The sequence below is a fragment of the Rhinopithecus roxellana genome, chromosome 6 (genome assembly GCF_007565055.1).
Source record: "Rhinopithecus roxellana isolate Shanxi Qingling chromosome 6, ASM756505v1, whole genome shotgun sequence".
In the NCBI taxonomy this organism is placed as follows: Eukaryota; Metazoa; Chordata; class Mammalia; order Primates; family Cercopithecidae; genus Rhinopithecus; species Rhinopithecus roxellana.
Window position 1 is genome coordinate 56,204,039 of NC_044554.1, and position 19,856 is coordinate 56,223,894.

The 19,856-nt window shown below is 39.0% G+C and overlaps 1 protein-coding gene and 1 long non-coding RNA gene across 3 annotated transcripts in view; one reads left to right on the forward strand and one right to left on the reverse strand.

Annotated features, from left to right (window-relative positions):
• The window catches only part of LOC115898393, a 258,295-nt gene that overhangs the window by 78,970 nt on the left and 159,469 nt on the right, over positions 1-19,856 (forward strand). The window lies entirely within an intron of this gene.
• The window catches only part of CHRM2 (cholinergic receptor muscarinic 2), a 159,608-nt gene that overhangs the window by 66,040 nt on the left and 73,712 nt on the right, over positions 1-19,856 (reverse strand). Inside the window, exon 3 of one of the 2 annotated variants that reach the window (XM_010371764.2) lies at positions 14,899-14,969. The exons of the other annotated variant lie outside the window; for it this stretch is intronic. The gene's annotated coding sequence lies outside the window, so the exon portion shown is untranslated. The remainder of the gene's footprint in view (positions 1-14,898; positions 14,970-19,856) is intronic. 2 annotated transcript variants of the gene reach the window in all.

Consider the following 19,856-nt stretch of genomic DNA (forward strand, 5'->3'; position numbering starts at 1 on the left):
TGTATCCCATCTTATTCTACTATTAGAATCGACACTTTACCATTGGGAAATAATTAAGAGCCATTAAGAGCCAGGTAAAATGTGAAAACCCAAGGACAAGAGTATTCCAAGGAAGTAAACAAATACTAAGTTGAAACCCCAAAGTAATAGTACTAAAGGTGCCAATTTCACTCATAACATTATTATTCAGATCAGCAGTGTACTTCATAAGAATTGAGTTATTTAATGCACTAAAATGAATGGAAGCAGTCAGGATGCATTTCAGAGTCATGAGAAATAAGGAGAACAGGTGAATGTTTTACTCAAAGGAGTTGCCCCATGTGAAAGAAAACACAAACTTTTAATACACTTTTATGGCTAAATGGAAATTGGGCCTTCCAGAGCAATAAGGGAGACTGTGAAAAAATGGTTTATCCTGGAGTTCATCTATCTATGAAAGTAATTAACTTCCGACTGAATGAAAATTATTATAGAGATCAAGATCAGCCCCATTTAAATTAATGACTCATCAAGGGGAGAAAAACAATTGAAGCCGCCATTGAAAAATGTTATTAGTGAAAAGGGAGTCTAGCTGAAGTGTTTCTGTCTCCATTCCTTTCTACAGAGCACATTCACAGCACAATTTAAAGAATTTATAATAAATCCTGCTATTATACAAATTCAAATATGCCATAACTTTCTGTTATATACAAAACCTTACAAAAAGAAATTTGTTTATTTTGTGTCTATTAATCTCTTTTTTCATGGACATCATTTAATCATTATGTATTCTTGAATGAAGGACATACTCACAGTTAAAGGAAGAGAAGAGGATAATATGGCAAAGAAAGCAAGAGAAAGATTCCTTGGAGTATCCTATTAGTACTCCCTAGGCTTCTCTCTTCAGTCATGTTCTTTTTTTGTTCTGAACACTTCAACTACCAAATCTATAATTCTATTCTAGAACTTCTGTTCTAAGCTTCAGGCTCATATATACTACCATCTACAACACAAATCTATGAGAATGCCCTTAAGAAACCAAGAAATGAAAGTTCAGTACTTAGGGTATAGTACTAGTAGGGGTATTAATACCATTAGGCCTGAAGTGGGAAGAGGAGAAGATTCCTGGAACTGGGAATATATGTCTGTGTTGAGGGATGTCTACCAAGATCTGTGGTCTTTAGCAGAGGGAGGCAACAATCTATAGTATCTCCCAGAAGGGGCAGTGAAGTCATGAATGTCTTAATCCAACTCCCCTCTTGTCTCTTGATCATCTTCTGATGCTTCCCATTGGTTGAACCCAACTAGCAGCTAAAGGATGGAAGAATCCATGGATGTAGTCAAGATCAGTCAGCTTCCTGGACACCAATCACGGTGAAAGAGTGGAGAATAAAATACATCCAGTGCACCTACCTTTTCAAAAGTCTTTCATGTTTTTTCTGTATTCTGATATTTCTATGTTGTTTGTAGTTCCATGAACTCACTGTTCATGGGAGAGAAATACACAGAAAGGGAGTTCAGGTAGAGAATCTGTTGAATATGAAGAGGAAACATCCAAGGTTTGTCAGCAAAAATAAAATAAACTGTGTTATTAAGTTTAGAAAATAATCTACAATTTAGTGAGATCTTAGAGAAAGGCAAGTAATACGGAGGAAGAAATCGACAGAATCGTAAAATAACTTACATTATTTTGACCCTAAAAATGAGATGAGGATAACACATAAAAGAGAGAATGCTGTAAGTCTGAGATTTCACACAAAGCTAAACACGTGTGTACCTCGTTTATTTGCTCAGACAACACGCCACCAACTTTTTAAAATAATGGCATTGTGGAGGGGAAAAATACGTACATATATAAGTGTATATGTATAGGTATATGCATATGTATATGATGCATATGTATGTGTATAAAGAATGAGGAGAGAATAATCTAGATGGCCTTGGATTATTTACTCTTCCCTTTTGGTAGCTTGTCAAGGTGTCAGCTCACTGTGTCTGTTACCTCAAAGGAAGAACACAAAGTTCTCGAGTGATATAAGCATCTGAGCCCTGGAGGCTCTTCTCATAATAAACAGGCCATTTCTCTACCTAGATTCGTAGTCCACCAGTCCAGCTCTGGCCCAAGCTCTCCTCTCACCATGGTGAAAGGATGGATAGGAAAATGTCCCAATGCATGTGCCAGTCAGGGGCAGTGCTGTGCTGCTTGGATTAGTCTTCTTGCCTCCACGGTCAGTGTTGATGGACCTTCTCTGAGGATAAGTGGGGTACAACTAGGAACCAACAGATAATGCCTTTCTGATGCTGTATTGCCTTCTCCGGTTTTGCTTTGTCTGTCTGAAATATATATATATATATATATATATATATATATATATATATATATATATATATATTTCTTTTTCATTAAATTTTAAGGCATAGGATGCCTGCTCTGCATAAGCAATTTTTGGTTTGCATGTCTGTTTCAGCCACTGTCTATGAGCTTTCTGAGGAAAAAGTCATATCCATCCTTTTCATTTTCACTGCCTGTCAGTAGAATGCACGTGACAGGCATTCAGTGAATGTTTGCTGAATGAGTAATTGGGCATGTGGCATAACTTAATGTCCCATGGCTGTGAAATTTTACTAACTATGGGTTTCTAAGGATAGACAAAACCAATGAAAGTACTCATATAACTTAAGATATTTGTGATTTTGGAAAGTCACAGAAAACACAGACCAGAAAAATCTATCTATACACTTAATAGCGTTTTGGTAATTTACAGAGGATCAGGACTCTACTGAGGTCTCTGAAGGGTCCATTTATCACTACCAGAAATTCGGTGGTATTAATATTCACAAGCAACATGGGGTAGTGGGGCACTTAGATGCTCAGTCTCTAAACAGTCAGACTGTATCTTAATTTTACTGACGTGAAACAATACAAAGTGAAACAAAAAACAGAGCCAGTATACAAGTCTGTCAAAAGATGTCTGACAGTGTAGCGACTCCTCAAAGACCTAAAGACAGAAATACGATTCAACCCAACAATACCATTACTGGGTATATACCCAAAGGAATACAAATAGTTCTATTATAAAGACATATGCACATGTATGCTCATTACAGCACTCTTCACTATAGTAAATACATGAAATCAACCTAAATGCCCATAATGATAGATGAATAAAGAAAATGTGGTATATATAAGCCATAGAATACTATGTAGCCATAAAAAAGAATGAGATCATGTCCTTTGCAGGAACATGAATCCAACATGAAACTGGAGGCCATTATCCTTAGCAAACTAACACAGAAACAGAAAACCAAATACCTTATGTTCTCACTTATAAATGGGAGCTAAATGATGGGAACACACGAACACATAGAGGGAGCAACATATACTGGGGCTTATTGGAGGGTTCTATAGAGGTCAGAGAAAGAAGAAGATCAGGAAAAAACTAATGGGTATTAGGCTTAATACTTGGGTGATGAAATAATCTGTACAACGAACCCTTGTAACACAAGTTTATCTGTGCAAAAAACCTGCACATGTACCCCTGAACTTAAAAAAATAGTTTTAAAAAAGATGTCTGAGAAGCAGTTTCCTAAAGTAGAAACTCAGTCATCATGGGTAGAGGACAGCAGTATAGAAGTCAGATGACCAGAACTTCACTATTGAAGAACATAAACAATTTGAACAATGCCACTGATTCTCAACTTCTCTTTTGTGAAATGACAGGACTAGATAATAAGATCTTTGATATGCTTTAATTAAGTCTATAAATCAGTAAAGCAATTAGAAGAATAATAGAAGAAGAAAGGAGAAAAACTGAGGAAATAAGAGGAAAATTAAAATACTGCTTTTAACAGAAGGTTTTGCACTCTGTAGTGAGAGAACATGGCATAGTTATAAATATATTTTATGTCATCATATTAGAAACGCATAATTATTTGTCCAGTTCCAAATGTTGGAAAGGTATTGTGGATATCTTCAAAGTTTCACTCATGAGTTGGACAACTCTTTTCTCTCTCCACATCCTCACACGCCCTCGAATCTACTTCTGCCCTTGTCCAAGTGGGACCAATAAGCTCTGTTCTGCTCCCACCCACCTTAAAGATCTGGAATTTCAGTTTAGCATTTGAGAGTCTATGGCGGCAAATCCTGTACATTTAACAGGGAAGTAATCTAAACCTGCTTGTAAATAAGAGATGCTCCAAAGATACTATTTTTCTCCTCAATCTGAAAACAACTCAAAAAAGAAGAGAAAGAAAAGAGCAGGAAGAAAAGATGGGTGCCAGGACCTGGAAAACCTATAGCAGGAGGAAAGGCAAAGAATGCATGTAGATGAAAGGTTGCCATTTCAGTAGAAAAATAGGTCTTTTCTCACTAGTCAGTTAACCATACCATACAAGGAAAGTGATCCAACGCTTACAATGGTGAATGTGGAGGGTGGGAAGGAGTCAATGAAAGAATGAATAAATTCACTGAAATATTGTATTTGTATAAGTTTCTTCTATCCCAGAGCCCAAGTTATTCTTTCCGGATATCATTAGGATAGGACAGCAAATCATCCCTTTTCGTCCTCTTCTCATATGCCAACCCCTCACTCCCTCTTTTCTTATTTGCAATCAGAGAGGGAAGAATGCAGATCTGCCAAGTGCGTTATAAATACTGCAAAACAAAAGGGAAGTAAGCTGCAGTTATAGAACCTGCAGCTGGTCAGCAAACCAGTCTGTCTAGCAAGTCATATTTTATTATTTTATTCTCCAAGTGTCATTTCTCTAGTGCCTATTATATATCTTACACAAGGTTTCACATCACATCTATATTCACCCCCACCTATCTCCAGACTGGGAGGTGCTGTGCTGGTGGTTGCTTTACAACAAGTTCTATGTATCTTCAAAATTGACAGGTTTTCTTTTCTCATCCATATGCCTGGCACCTTTTGCCTCATTTCTATTAGAAGAATGAAGTTGAAGTAACAAGAACCATTCTAGCTGGATATTCCACATGGTCTTACTCAAATAGCTTTACCCAGGGGCGCCTCCTCTGTTTGAGAATGAGGAGTCTCAGAAAATAGAGGCCATGTCGGGCTGGCTCACATATGTATTTCCAGTGCTTTTGGAGACTGAGGCAGGAGGATCGCTTGAGTCCAGGAGTATAAGATCAGCCTGGGCAACTTAGGCAATATGCAAAAAATAAAAAAAAAAAACTTAGCTGGACATGGTGGCATGTGCCTGTAGTCCTAGATACTCCAGAGGCTGAGGCAGGAGGATCACTTGAGGCCAGGCTGCAGTGAGCCATGTTTTTGCCACTACGTTGCAGCCTGAGGTACAGAGCAAGATTCTCTGTCAAAAAAATAAAAAAAAAAGGTTCGGGGGATCATGCTATTCTTGTAAAAGCACTGGACTTGTTCAGCCCTGATTCAGAATCTTCTACCAATTTACTATGTTACTTTTTGCACTTCTTCATCTGTTTTTATTTTCTTTTTCTTTTTTTGTTGTTGTTTTTAGCTTGAGGACTGAAATTCAACTTTATTTATTCATTTACATTATTCACTGGAATTTTTATTGCAATTTCAATTCCTACAGTGGATGTTTTTGAGATTGGGGACTTTCCACAGAATGCTAAATTCCTTCACAGATGTGGGAAAGCCTCAGGCACCATCCATTTCCTGGCAAATAACCCCCACTCCTCTGAACTGAAGACGGGTATCGGGTATCCTGGAAGCTTCCATGGAAGCCTGTCATTGCCTCAACTACCCTGTTCCCCACCCCGCAGGGACAGGAGCATCCTGGAGGGGGCTCCACCTGCATTATGATTTACATCTCTATTGTCCTACAGGGACCTTTTGCCTCCCAGAATCCACACTTGTCCTAATGAGGAATGAGGGCACTTCATCTTCTTGATGCAAACTCTACATTTAATGAGATGATCTTAATGAAAAGAACAATCACCCCAATAGAAAAATGAGCAAAAATCCCCACAAACAGGAGAGAAAACATTTATGACCAATAAAAAAGAGATGTTTAGTCTAATTAGTAATCAGATTATTAATCAGAAAAATGCAAGTGAAGACCACCATGAGGTATCATTTTACTCCCACTAGAGAGGCAATAACGACAAAATATTATAATACCAGGTGATGAAAAGAATGTGAATAAATGTGATCCTGTCTACATTGCTGGAGAAATTTTCCCCTATGGAAAACAGTTTGGTCTTATCTCATGAAGGTGAATAGTTCTAATTTTGTAACTACTAATTCCTTAGAGCACAGGCTTATGCTATAGAAAAAACATTATGTTTGAATCTAATAAGTGTATTTACCTGTATTTTTATGGATTTAACAGTACAGAAACAATACTCATGAAGGAAGGGGTTAATGTATTCATGTGGGATTTCATATTTTCATTTCAGAATATTTTTAAAAACATCTCACTTGATCATATTAAAAGTCAAATCATGTTTTAAAAAGTTGATTTTATTGCTACTTTTTCAAGATAAAGAAATAGAAATTATTTGACTCATATAGAGCAAGTATACATCCAGAGCTAGATGTGAATTCTTTTCAATTGGTATAAAGAAGGGATATTCAGACAGACCTGGGTTTGGATTTTTTTTGTTTTTCCAATATAGAATCTTATTCTGTCACCCAGGCTGGAATGCAGTAGCACAATCATAACTTATTTCGTCCTTGAACTCCTAGGTTCCAGCAATCCTCCCACCTCCACCTCCAAAGTAGCTAGGACTGCAAGTGCACACTACCATGCCTGGCTGATTTTCTTTTGTTGTTGTTGTTGTTGAGACAGAGTCTCGCTCTGTCGCCCAGGCTGGAGTGCAGTGGCCAGATCTCAGCTCACTGCAAGCTCCGCCTCCCAGGTTTATGCCATTCTCCTGCCTCAGCCTCCGGAGTAGCTGGGACTACAGGCGCCCGCCAGGTCGCCCGGCTAGTTTTTTGTATTTTTAGTAGAGATGGGGTTTCACCGTGTTAGCCAGGATGGTCTCAATCTCCTGACCTCGTGATCCGCCCGTCTCGGCCTCCCAAAGTGCTGGGATTACAGGCTTGAGCCACCGCGCCCAGCCTTTCTTTGTTTTTTTTTTTTTCTTTTTTTTTTTTAGTTTTGCAGAGACAGGGTCTTGTTATGTTGCTCAATCTGGTCTTGAACTCCTGACCTCAAGTGATCCTCCCACCCCAGCTTCCTAAAGTACTGGGATGACAGGTATGAACCATGGTGGTGCCCAGATGGAGTTTTATATTGAGCACTTGCTGGCATTAATAATTATGGAATAAATATTTTACCTCTCTGAGTTTCTGTGTCTTCATCTTTTAAAAAATGAAGCTACTACTGGGGGCAGAGCAAGATGGCCGAATAGGAACAGCTCCAGTCTCCAACTCCCAGCGCGAGCGACACAGAAGACTGGTGATTTCTGCATTTTCAACTGAGGTACTGGGGTCATCTCACTAGTGAGTGCCGGACAATCGGTGCTGGTCAGCTGCTGCAGCCTGACCAGCGAGAGCTGAAGCAGGGCGAGGCATCGCCTCACCTGGAAGCACAAGGGGGAAGGGGATCCGTTTTCCTAGCCAGGGGAACTGAGACACACAACACCTGGAAAATCGGGTAACTCCCACCCCAATACTGCACTGTAAGCATACAGGCACACCAGGAGAATATATCCCACACCTGGCCGGGAGGGTCCCACGCCCACGAAGCCTCCCTCACTGCTAACACAGCAGTCTGCCGCGATCTATCCGCAAGGCAGCAGCGAGGCTGGGGGAGGGGCGCCCACCATTGCTGAGGCTTAAGTAGGTAAACAAAGCCGCTGGGAAGCTCGAACTGGGTGGAGCTCACAGCAGCTCAAGGAAGCCTGCCTGTCTCTGTAGTCTCCACCTCTGGGGACAGCGCACAGCTGAAGACCAACAGGGGAAGTAGCAGGAGCCGGTGCAGACGCGAACGACTCTGTCTGACAGCTTTGGGGAGAGCCGTGGATCTCCCAACGCGGAGGTTGAGATCTGAGAACGGACAGACTGCCTGCTCAGGTGTGTCCCTGACCCCTGAGTAGCCTAGCTGGGAGAAATCCCCCACTAGGGGCAGTCTGACACCCCACACCTCACAGGGTGGAGTACACCCCTGAGAGGAAACTTCCAAAGGAAGAATCAGACAGGTACACTCGCTGTTCAGCAATATTCTATCTTCGGCAACCTCTGCTGCTGATACCCAGGCAAACAGGGTCTGGAGTGGACCTCAAGCAATCTCCAACAGACCAACAGACAGTCCTTCTGACTGTCAGAAGGAAAACTATCAAACAGGAAGGACACCTATACCAAAACCCCATCAGTACGTCACCACCATCAAAGACCAGAGACAGATAAAACCACAAAGATGGGGAAGAAGCAGGGCAGAAAAGCTGGAAATTCAAAAAATAAGAGCGCATCTCCCCCTGCAAAGGAGCGCAGCCCCTCGCCAGCAACGGATCAAAGCTGGTCAGAGAATGACTTGGACGAGAGGAGAGAAGAAGGCTTCAGTCCATCAAACTTCTCAGAGCTAAAGGAGGAATTACGTACCCAGCGCAAAGAAACTAAAAATCTTGAAAAAAGAGTGGAAGAATTGACAGCTAGACTAATTAATGCAGAGAAGATCATAAACGAAATGACAGAGATGAAAACCATGACACGAGAAATACGTGACAAATGCACAAGCTTCAGTAACCGACTCGATCAACTGGAAGAAAGAGTATCAGCGATTGAAGATCAAATGAATGAAATGAAGCGAGAAGAGAAACCAAAAGAAAAAAGAAGAAAAAGAAATGAGCAAAGCCTGCAAGAAGTATGGGATTACGTAAAAAGACCAAATCTACGTCTGATTGGGGTGCCTGAAAGTGAGGGGGAAAATGGAACCAAGTTGGAAAACACTCTTCAGGATATCATCCAGGAGAACTTCCCCAACCTAGTAGGGCAGGCCAACATTCAAATTCAGGAAATACAGAGAACCCCACAAAGATACTCCTCCAGAAGAGCAACTCCAAGACACATAATTGCCAGATTCACCAAAGTTGAAATGAAGGAAAAAATCTTAAGGGCAGCCAGAGAGAAAGGTTGGGTTACCCACAAAGGGAAGCCCATCAGACTAACAGCAGATCTCTCGGCAGAAACTCTACAAGCCAGAAGAGAGTGGGGGCCAATATTCAACGTTCTTAAAGAAAAGAATTTTCAACCCAGAATTTCATATCCAGCCAAACTCAGTTTCATAAGTGAAGGAGAAATAAAATCCTTTACAGATAAGCAAATGCTTAGAGATTTTGTCACCACCAGGCCTGCCTTACAAGAGACCCTGAAGGAAGCCCTAAACATGGAAAGGAACAACCGGTACCAGCCATTGCAAAAACATGCCAAAATGTAAAGACCATCGAGGCTAGGAAGAAACTGCATCAACTAACGAGCAAAATAACCAGTTAATATCATAATGGCAGGCTCAAGTTCACACATAACAATATTAACCTTAAATGTTAATGGACTAAATGCTCCAATTAAAAGACACAGACTGGCAAACTGGATAAAGAGTCAAGACCCATCAGTCTGCTGTATTCAGGAGACCCATCTCACATGCAGAGACATACATAGGCTCAAAATAAAGGGATGGAGGAAGATCTACCAAGCAAATGGAGAACAAAAAAAAGCAGGGGTTGCAATCCTTGTCTCTGATAAAACAGACTTTAAACCATCAAAGAGCAAAAGAGACAAGGCCATTACATAATGGTAAAGGGATCAATTCAACAGGAAGAGCTAACTCTCCTAAATATATATGCACCCAATACAGGAGCACCCAGATTCATAAAGCAAGTCCTTAGAGACTTACAAAGAGACTTAGACTCCCATACAATAATAATGGGAGACTTCAACACTCCGTTGTCAACATTAGACAGATCAACGAGACAGAAAGTTAACAAGGATATCCAGGAATTGAACTCATCTCTGCACCAAGCGGACCTAATAGACATCTATAGAACTCTCCACCCCAAATCAACAGAATATACATTCTTCTCAGCACCACATCGCACTTATTCCAAAATTGACCACATAATTGGAAGTAAAGCACTCCTCAGCAAATGTAAAAGAACAGAAATTATAACAAACTGTCTCTCAGACCACAATGCAATCAAACTAGAACTCAGGACTAAGAAACTCAATCAAAACCGCTCAACTACATGGAAACTGAACAACCTGCTCCTGAATGACTACTGGGTACATAACGAAATGAAAGCGGAAATAAAGATGTTCTTTGAAACCAATGAGAACAAAGATACAACATACCAGAATCTCTGGGACACATTTAAAGCAGTGTGTAGAGGGAAATTTATAGCACTAAATGCCCACAAGAGAAAGCAGGAAAGATCTAAAATTGACACTCTAACATCACAATTAAAAGAACTAGAGAGGCAAGAGCAAACACATTCAAAAGCTAGCAGAAGGCAAGAAATAACTAAGATCAGAGCCGAACTGAAGCAGATAGAGACACAAAAAACCCTCCAAAAAATCAATGAATCCAGGAGTTGGTTTTTTGAAAAGATCAACACAATTGACAGACCACTAGCAAGGCTAATAAAGAAGAAAAGAGAGAGGAATCAAATAGATGCAATAAAAAATGATAAAGGGGATATCACCACTGACCCCACAGAAATACAAACTACCATCAGAGAATACTATAAACGCCTCTACGCAAATCAACTAGAAAATCTAGAAGAAATGGATAATTTCCTGGACACTTACACTCTCCCAAGGCTAAACCAGGAAGAAGTTGAATCCCTGAATAGACCAATAGCAGGCTCTGAAATTGAGGCAACAATTAATAGCCTACCCACCAAAAAAAGTCCAGGACCAGATGGATTCACAGCTGAATTCTACCAGAGGTACAAGGAGGAGCTGGTACCATTCCTTCTGAAACTATTCCAATCAATAGAAAAAGAGGGAATCCTCCCTAACTCATTTTATGAGGCCAACATCATCCTGATACCAAAGCCTGGCAGAGACACAACAAAAAAAGAGAATTTTAGACCAATATCCCTGATGAACATTGATGTAAAAATCCTCAATAAAATACTGGCAAACCGGATTCAGCAGCACATCCAAAAGCTTATCCACCATGATCAAGTGGGCTTCATCCCTGGGATGCAAGGCTGGTTCAACATTCGCAAATCAATAAACGTAATCCAGCATATAAACAGAACCAAAGACAGGAACCACATGATTGTCTCAATAGATGCAGAAAAGGCTTTTGACAAAATTCAACAGCCCTTCATGCTAAAAACGCTCAATAAATTCGGTATTGATGGAACGTACCTCAAAATAATAAGAGCTATTTATGACAAACCCACAGCTAATATCATACTGAATGGGCAAAAACTGGAAAAATTCCCTTTGAAAACTGGCACAAGACAGGGATGCCCTCTCTCACCACTCCTATTCAACATAGTGTTGGAAGTTCTGGCTAGGGCAATCAGGCAAGAGAAAGAAATCAAGGGTATCCAGTTAGGAAAAGAAGAAGTCAAATTTTCCCTGTTTGCAGATGACATGATTGTATATTTAGAAAACCCCATTGTCTCAGCCCAAAATCTCCTTAAGCTGATAAGCAACTTCAGCAAAGTCTCAGGATACAAAATTAATGTGCAAAAATCACAAGCATTCTTATACACCAGTAACAGACAAGCAGAGAGCCAAATCAGGAATGAACTTCCATTCACAATTGCTTCAAAGAGAATAAAATACCTAGGAATCCAGCTTACAAGGGATGTAAAGGACCTCTTCAAGGAGAACTACAAACCACTGCTCAGTGAAATCAAAGAGGACACAAACAAATGGAAGAACATACCATGCTCATGGATAGGAAGAATCAATATCGTGAAAATGGCCATACTCCCCAAGGTTATTTATAGATTCAATGCCATCCCCATCAAGCTACCAATGAGTTTCTTCACAGAATTGGAAAAAACTGCTTTAAAGTTCATATGGAACCAAAAAAGAGCCCGCATTGCCAAGACAATCCTAAGTCAAAAGGACAAAGCTGGAGGCGTCACGCTACCTGACTTCAAACTATACTACAAGGCTACAGTAACCAAAACAGCATGGTACTGGTACCAAAACAGAGATATAGACCAATGGAACAGAACAGAGTCCTCAGAAATAATACCGCACATCTACAGCCATCTGATCTTTGACAAACCTGACAAAAACAAGAAATGGGGAAAGGATTCCCTATTTAATCAATGGTGCTGGGAAAATTGGCTAGCCATAAGTAGAAAGCTGAAACTGGATCCTTTCCTTACCCCTTATACGAAGATTAATTCAAGATGGATTAGAGACTTAAATGTTAGACCTAATACCATAAAAACCCTAGAAGAAAATCTAGGTAGTACCATTCAGGACATAGGCATGGGCAAGGACTTCATGTCTAAAACACCAAAAGCAACGGCAGCAAAAGCAAAAATTGACAAATGGGATCTAATTAAACTAAAGAGCTTTTGCACAGCAAAAGAAACTACCATCAGAGTGAACAGGCAACCTACAGAATGGGAGAAAATTTTTGCAACCTACTCATCTGACAAAGGGCTAATATCTGGAATCTAAAAAGAACTCAAACAAATATATGAGAAAAAAACAAACAACCCCATCAAAAAGTGGGGAAAGGATATGAACAGACATTTCTGAAAAGAAGATATTCATACAGCCAACAGACACATGAAAAAATGCTCATCATCACTCGCCATCAGAGAAATGTAAATCAAAACCACAATGAGATACCATCTCACACCAGTTAGAATGGCAATCATTAAGAAGTCAGGAAACAACAGGTGTTGGAGAGGATGTGGAGAAATAGGAACACTTTTACACTGTTGGTGGGATTGTAAACTAGTTCAACCATTATGGAAAACAGTATGGCAATTCCTCAAGGATCTAGAACTAGATGCACCATATGACCCAGCCATCCCACTACTGGGTATATACCCAAAGGATTATAAATTATTCTACTACAAAGACACATGTACACGTATGTTTATTGCGGCACTATTCACAATAGCAAAGACTTGGAATCAACCCAAATGTCCATCTGTGACAGACTGGATTAAGAAAATGTGGCACATATACACCATGGAATACTGTGCAGCCATAAAAAAGGATGAGTTTGCGTCCTTTGTAGGGACATGGATGCAGCTGGAAACCATCATTCTTAGCAAACTATCACAAGAACAGAAAACCAAACACCGCATGTTCTCACTCATAGGTGGGAACTGAACAATGAGATCACTTGGACTCGGGAAGGGGATCATCACACACTGGGGCCTATCATGGGGAGGGGGGAGGGGGAAGGAGGGAGGGATTGCATTGGGGAGTTATACATGATATAAATGATGAATTGATGGGTGCTGACGAGTTGATGGGTGCAGCACACCAACATGGCATAAGTATACATATGTAACAAACCTGCACGTTATACACATGTACCCTAGAACTTAAAGTATAATAAAAATAAAAATAAAAATAAAAAAATGAAGCTACTTATCTCTATATTTTGGAGTTATTAATGAAGATTAAGTAATTTATCTGTAGTGTATTAAATATTAGTTTCTGATTCCTTTTCCTTCTGTATTACAGGCCTCTTTGCAATAAGCCACTCAGAAAAAAAGGCCATCTATCCAAGGACACCGCCTAGTGTCTTTGTGTGACTAGCACAGATACATCTTTGGTCTGCTGTTCTAGATAGGTAATAACATCTTGCTGTTTGTTCTTGATGTCCTTCTCTCACGCCCCCTTCATTCCACCTTGATTGCCTTCCATAGCTGCACTCCCTTCCCTTCTTGTTCTGAAATGTCTGTGGATCCCCTGTGAACTGACTTGATGCTACTTTGCATTCGCAAGTATGCTTCTCTCCCAGATGATCAACAGGATACTGCTCACTGCCTCACTCCCTGTTCACCAGAGGAGCTATGGTGAAAGAAAGGACTCATTTCTTTTTTATTATTCAAGCTATTTCCTCTTAAGCAAATAAAACCAACTTGACATTCATGACTATTTAATCCTGCCTCCTCTGCCACATAGCCAATCCATGGTCACCCAGTCACTTTCACAACATTTTGGCTCTGGACTCAGGATATTCTTCCACACTTCCGATTCCACTAAGAGCATGGTTGACTTAAATGTCCACACAGTTGACCCATGAAATGTCCTAAACTAAGATTTTCGTGACCTCTTCAACTTTATTTGCCCTCACTTTTACTCATTTTCAGTGATCCACTCCCATTGGCGCAAGTTTGGTCTACTTATTATAAATCAGAATTATTCTGTCCTTGAAATCTTAAACTTTAATATTGTACTTTATGACTTCAATTTAGTTTTCCAGCTCACCAACTTTCTTTCTTCCAATATATCAACCACTGTAGAAAGACCCCATAATAGGCCCTCTATTTATCTTCCAGTTAATAATGTTTCTCTTAACTGCATTTTCTCATTTTCATGTCTATCTAGATGATAGTTACTCCATAGTCCATTACTTTATGCATTGGTGGATTTGGACCACTGGCTCTTTGCTGTTGTATAGAATCTGTCCTGTGAACAGAACCATTCTAGATACTCCAGCAGCAGAGTTAACTATTGCCTACTGCTGCATAAAACACTCCAGCCATAAGGACTGGAACCACAATGAAGAGAAGATCCTAGCCCCACCAGAAGTAATCTCTCCCTCCAAATTTCCTCAATAGCCATTTCAAACCTTCATTGCCATTCTCAAATTTCCCCAATTCTCGCAATTGTCTCTTGTCTCATGTATTATTAGGAATTGAGGCTATTAAGAGAGAAAGGCCTAGTTACCCATCCTTGCCAACTATTGACTTATCTCCAGTTGTACCCAAGATTTTCTCCTGACTCTGTGGAAGTCAGCCTCACTTACCTTCATTGAATGTCACTACCAGGTTCCAGCAACGCTAGCCTTCTCAAGGTCTTTAATCTCTATTTTTTGATCTGTAAATTATAAACATTAATAATAATGTTAGGAGTAATCACTGTCTTTAAAGAAGCATGCTTCTTGCAGAAATCCAAGACAGGAAGAATTTCTAGCAGGTTAATAGATGCACAACATAAAGAAGCCTCCTGGGCAGATGGCCAAACCAGCAATGTTGAAAGAGCTCTAATAAGCTTTCCAAGGAAAGATCGTGCTGTTAGTCAGATTGATAAAATCCATAATAATTACTTGACTACATGTCTACATTAACCTTTGTCATCAAAGTAGAAAAACCTAAATACCTCAATTGTCAATTACTGTATTGTTTTCCTTCAATTTAACATTTTATTTGTAACATTATTTCTATCCTTCTAATATTCCCCATCCCTAGATATTAAGACAATGAGAAAGCTTAAGGAAAAAAAGGCATACATATTTTTTTCTAGATCAAATATCTGTCTTTTAATGTTTTTCCTTTCTCTGCTACTTTCCCACATAAAATAAAATGAAAAAAATAAAAAGAAAAGAAAAACAAACAAACAAACCATGACCGTTTTCACAATGTCCCAAACTATTTGCTGGATTTGGACACAGGATCTGCCAAATCTTTCCTTAATCTGCTGAGATGGTGAAGGTTTAGTTGACGTTATCACTGAAGATGCGAAGTGAAAACTACTTGGCTAACATAAAATGGAGGATTTTATTTGGACAAATATTTCAAAAGAATGAATCCAGTGACTAAACCTTTTGCTCCCGTGGGCATACCATCTACCTGGGAAAGTAACTGCAATAATTCTTCTGATTACCATTCCCCAGGTCTGTAACTGAAGACCTAGAAGCTGACAGTGACCCAAAAGGGCCCTACAGAGTCAGAAAGTGGCCTTTGAGATCCTTTTCTTCCTTCTTGGAGAAAAATTCTTCCATCTTAAGTATTTCCATACCTACCTGCCTTTAATTTGAAGACAGATCATTATGTGAATATTTTTAAATTATGATGCCTCTGTAGATTCAAGTGATTTACAAATGTATTTACAAATGAGTAACATTATTCTACTTGTAGGAAGTTTAAATAGAAAGAAACACAGAAAATACAGGTATTAAGCTAAAGTATACATTCTGTATTGGGAGTGTATTAAAAATAGAACCAAAAAAAACCCCACAAAAACAAAAATATGAATTTTTCCCACTGGACTTTCAGTCACAAGAAATCTATGAAAATGGGTACAGTTCATTGAGATACAAATGAACATATGATGGAAATAAAATTACACTTTTCTGAAATATAGCAATAGCACGAGTGAAGTCTTTTTAGATTGTAAAAATGTTGAGGGAAAAGCTCTGTCATGTTTTATGTATCATTGTATCTCCTGCTACTCAGCAGAGTGCCTCATTGGTAGGCATTCAATAAATGCCTTGCAAATTGATACACAAATAATTTAATATAATTTTATCAGCTCATATAACCTATTTGGATACTGTTTCCAACATCAAACACCTTGAAGTTAGAATTTCTGATAATATATTCAAATACTTTAGGGTCATACAATACTTTACATTTTCAGAGCATTTTTAACTTAATTTACAGGATAATCCTGAGATAGATTGTTATTCCCTTTTGCCAGCTGCAGCAATTGAATCTAAGAAGAATTGAATGATTTGCATGATGTGAATTTAGCTAGGAGCAAAGCTGGGACAAGAGTGTCTGCCTGGCAGTTCCTAGTCTGGTTCTCTTTCCATTTCAATATACTGATATTTTTCAATCTACATAGCATAAAAATGTTATATAGAATTTGCCTCTCCTCTCACAAAGAATAAGAGTGTCTGCTTTATCAAGTAGTGCAGATTAACTGAGATTAAGTAAGATAGGAAGTGCTTAGTGTTTATCCAGGCACACAGTAAGTGCCCAGTAAATGATTGTTGAAATGTAATATGTTAATATTAGCACAAATAAAGAAATATGTCTTAAAAATTGAGGTGAGAATGCCTCCTGGAAGATTTTTCATGCTATATATGACTGAACCAAAGAAGAGCCCACATAGCCAAAGTAAGAGTCAGCAAAAAGAACAAATCTGGACACATTATATTACCCAACTTCAAATTATACTACAAGGCTATAGTTACCAAAACAGCATGGTACTAGTATAAAAACAGGCCAATGGAACAAAATAGAGAACCCAGAAATAAAGCCAAATACTTACGGTCAACTGATCTTCAATAAAGCAACAAAAACATAAAGTGGGGAAAGGACACCCTATTCAATAAATGGTGCTGGGATAACTGGCAAGCCACACGTGGAAGAATGAAACTGGATCCTCATCTCTCACCTTATACTAAAAGCAACTCAAGATGGATCAAAGACTTAAATCTAAGATCTGAAATCATAAAAATTATAGAAGATAATGTTGGAAAAGCCCTTCTAGACATTGACTTAGGCAAAACCTTCATGAACAAGAACCCAAAAGCAAATGCAACAGAAACAAAGATAAATAGATGGGACTTAATTAAACTGAAAAGCTTTGGCATGGCAAAAGAAACAATCAGTTAAGTAAACAGACAACCCACAGAGGGGGAGAAAATCTTTGCAATCTGTGCATCTGAAAAAGGACTAATATCCAGAATCCATAAAGAACTGAAATCAACAAGAAAACTAACAAACAAACAATCCCATCAAAAAATGGGCTAAGGAAAAGATACACAAATGGCAAAAAACATATGGGAAAATGCTCAACATCACTAATTATCAAGGAAATGCAAATCAAAATGATAATGCAATACCACCTTACTCCTGCAAGAGTGTCCATAATCAAAAAATTTAAAAAATAGATGTTGGTTTGGATGTGGTGAAAAGAAAACTACACTGCTGGTGGGAATGTAAACTATTAGGTTGATGCAAAAGCAGTTGTGGTTTTTGCCATTAAAAGTGTTAACAAAAACTTCAGTTGCTTTTGCACCAACCTATTAGTACAACCACTATGGAAAACAATGTGGAGATTCCTTAAAGAACTAAAAGTAGAACTACCATTTGATCTAGTAATCCCACACCTGGGTGTCAACCCAGAGGGAAGAAAATCATTTTATGAAAAAGATGCTTGCACACGAAATGTTTATAGCAGCACAATTTGCAATCGCAAAAATATGGAACCAGCCCAAATGCTCATCAATCAACCAGTGGATAAAGAAACTGTGATTATATATATATATATACACACACACACACACACACACATACACGGAATATGACTCAGCCATCAATTGGAACAAAATAATGGTATTTGCAGCAACCTGGATAGAATTGGAGACCATTATTCTAAGTGAAATAAGAATGAAAAAACAAACATTGTATGTTCTCACTCATAAGTGGGAGCTAAGCTATGAGGATGCAAAGGCATAAGAATAATACAATGGATTTTGGGGACTTGGGGGAAAGGATGGGAGAGGGTGAGGAATAAAAGACTACTCACTGGGTACAGTGTATACTGCTTGGGTGTTGGGTGCATCAAAATCTCAGAAATCACCACTAAAGAAATTATTCGTGTAACCAAACAAGTTCCCCAAATGACCTGTTCCCCCAAAACCTATTGAAATAAAAAAATGAAAGGCAACTCAGAAGGTCATTTTGGTCCTATTAGTGCAACTGTGGTCAATAAATACACATTCACATATCAGAGAGTCCTATCTGCCACAGAGTTGTGAACAATCTTTCAATTTGTGTCTGCATTAGTGTCTTAATGGGTCCAGATATGCCTTGTTGTATACATGGGCAGGAGGTATCTATATGTATTAAACTCTCTGAAAGAAGTCGATTGGCCAGTGTTTTGCTTGTTATTTATAAATATGCACATTCCCTTCTTTTGAGGCATTGATTTTGAGATACTTTGTGTTCTCCATAAGTGAGCTATGGACCATTAGAACATTCTCCTGTTGAATTTCTGAGATAGTCACTGATACTCTTATCAATTTGAAACATGATCCGGGCTTGAAAGACTTGTGAGTTCCTGTTCCCATTTTCTGGTCTTTGGAAGAAGTTCTTTTACTCTTTTCCTAAACTGCTCTCAGAATATAATACCAAATTGAATAATCACTGATTCTGGAACAGTCTTTTGATCAATGAAGTATTAGCTTGGCGACTGTTACAAGCATAATAGGAACACCATGTATCATAGATGCATAATTTAACATAATTGTATAACTCATATTATAATGCAAAGGGTCTTAGGCTGCATTAGTAAAAGAAACAAAAATGCTATTCCTGTGGCAGAAAGTTATGTTCCTGTTATCCTGTTTGTTTCCAACGTTTTTGGGGAAAACAACAGTTGTAAGCTACGTTGTTTCCACCGGACCTTAAAGGCAAAGCAGGAAGCCATACAATATCAGAAATAGTTAAAGGCACAGAATAAAAAGAGCACATGAGAAGAGATAACATGTCTAGGAGGTGATAGATTTATTCAGTTCAGCTCCAGAGACATTACTGAGACAACCTCTCTAATGATTGGATGTCACCAGGAGGCAGATGACAGCTAAAAATGAGCAAGAATTCTGATGATGGTTGTGCTCCCATAATGAGATGGGCTGCACTGCAAAGTATCCAAAGAAAGGCTAAATGGCTGACTGTTATTTGAGCTGAAGACAGAGCCCCAGTGTGAGCTGGGCTAGTTGACCTCTTAAGTTCCCTTCCAACCCTCGGAAGCTATGATTAAAATGGAAATGTGAGTCCATATGCAATTCCTAGCACCGAGTGAAGACGCTGACAGTAAGTGGTTAGACAATAATATGAAGGACAAAGAAAAATTTTGAAGGGAAAAGAAAAGAGAGAAGAAAAGAACTAAATAAAAAAAAATTCTCTTGTGCATTGTCTGTGGCCGCCCCAGTGACTGTCTAGAAACCAGCAAAGCATGAGAAAAATCAAA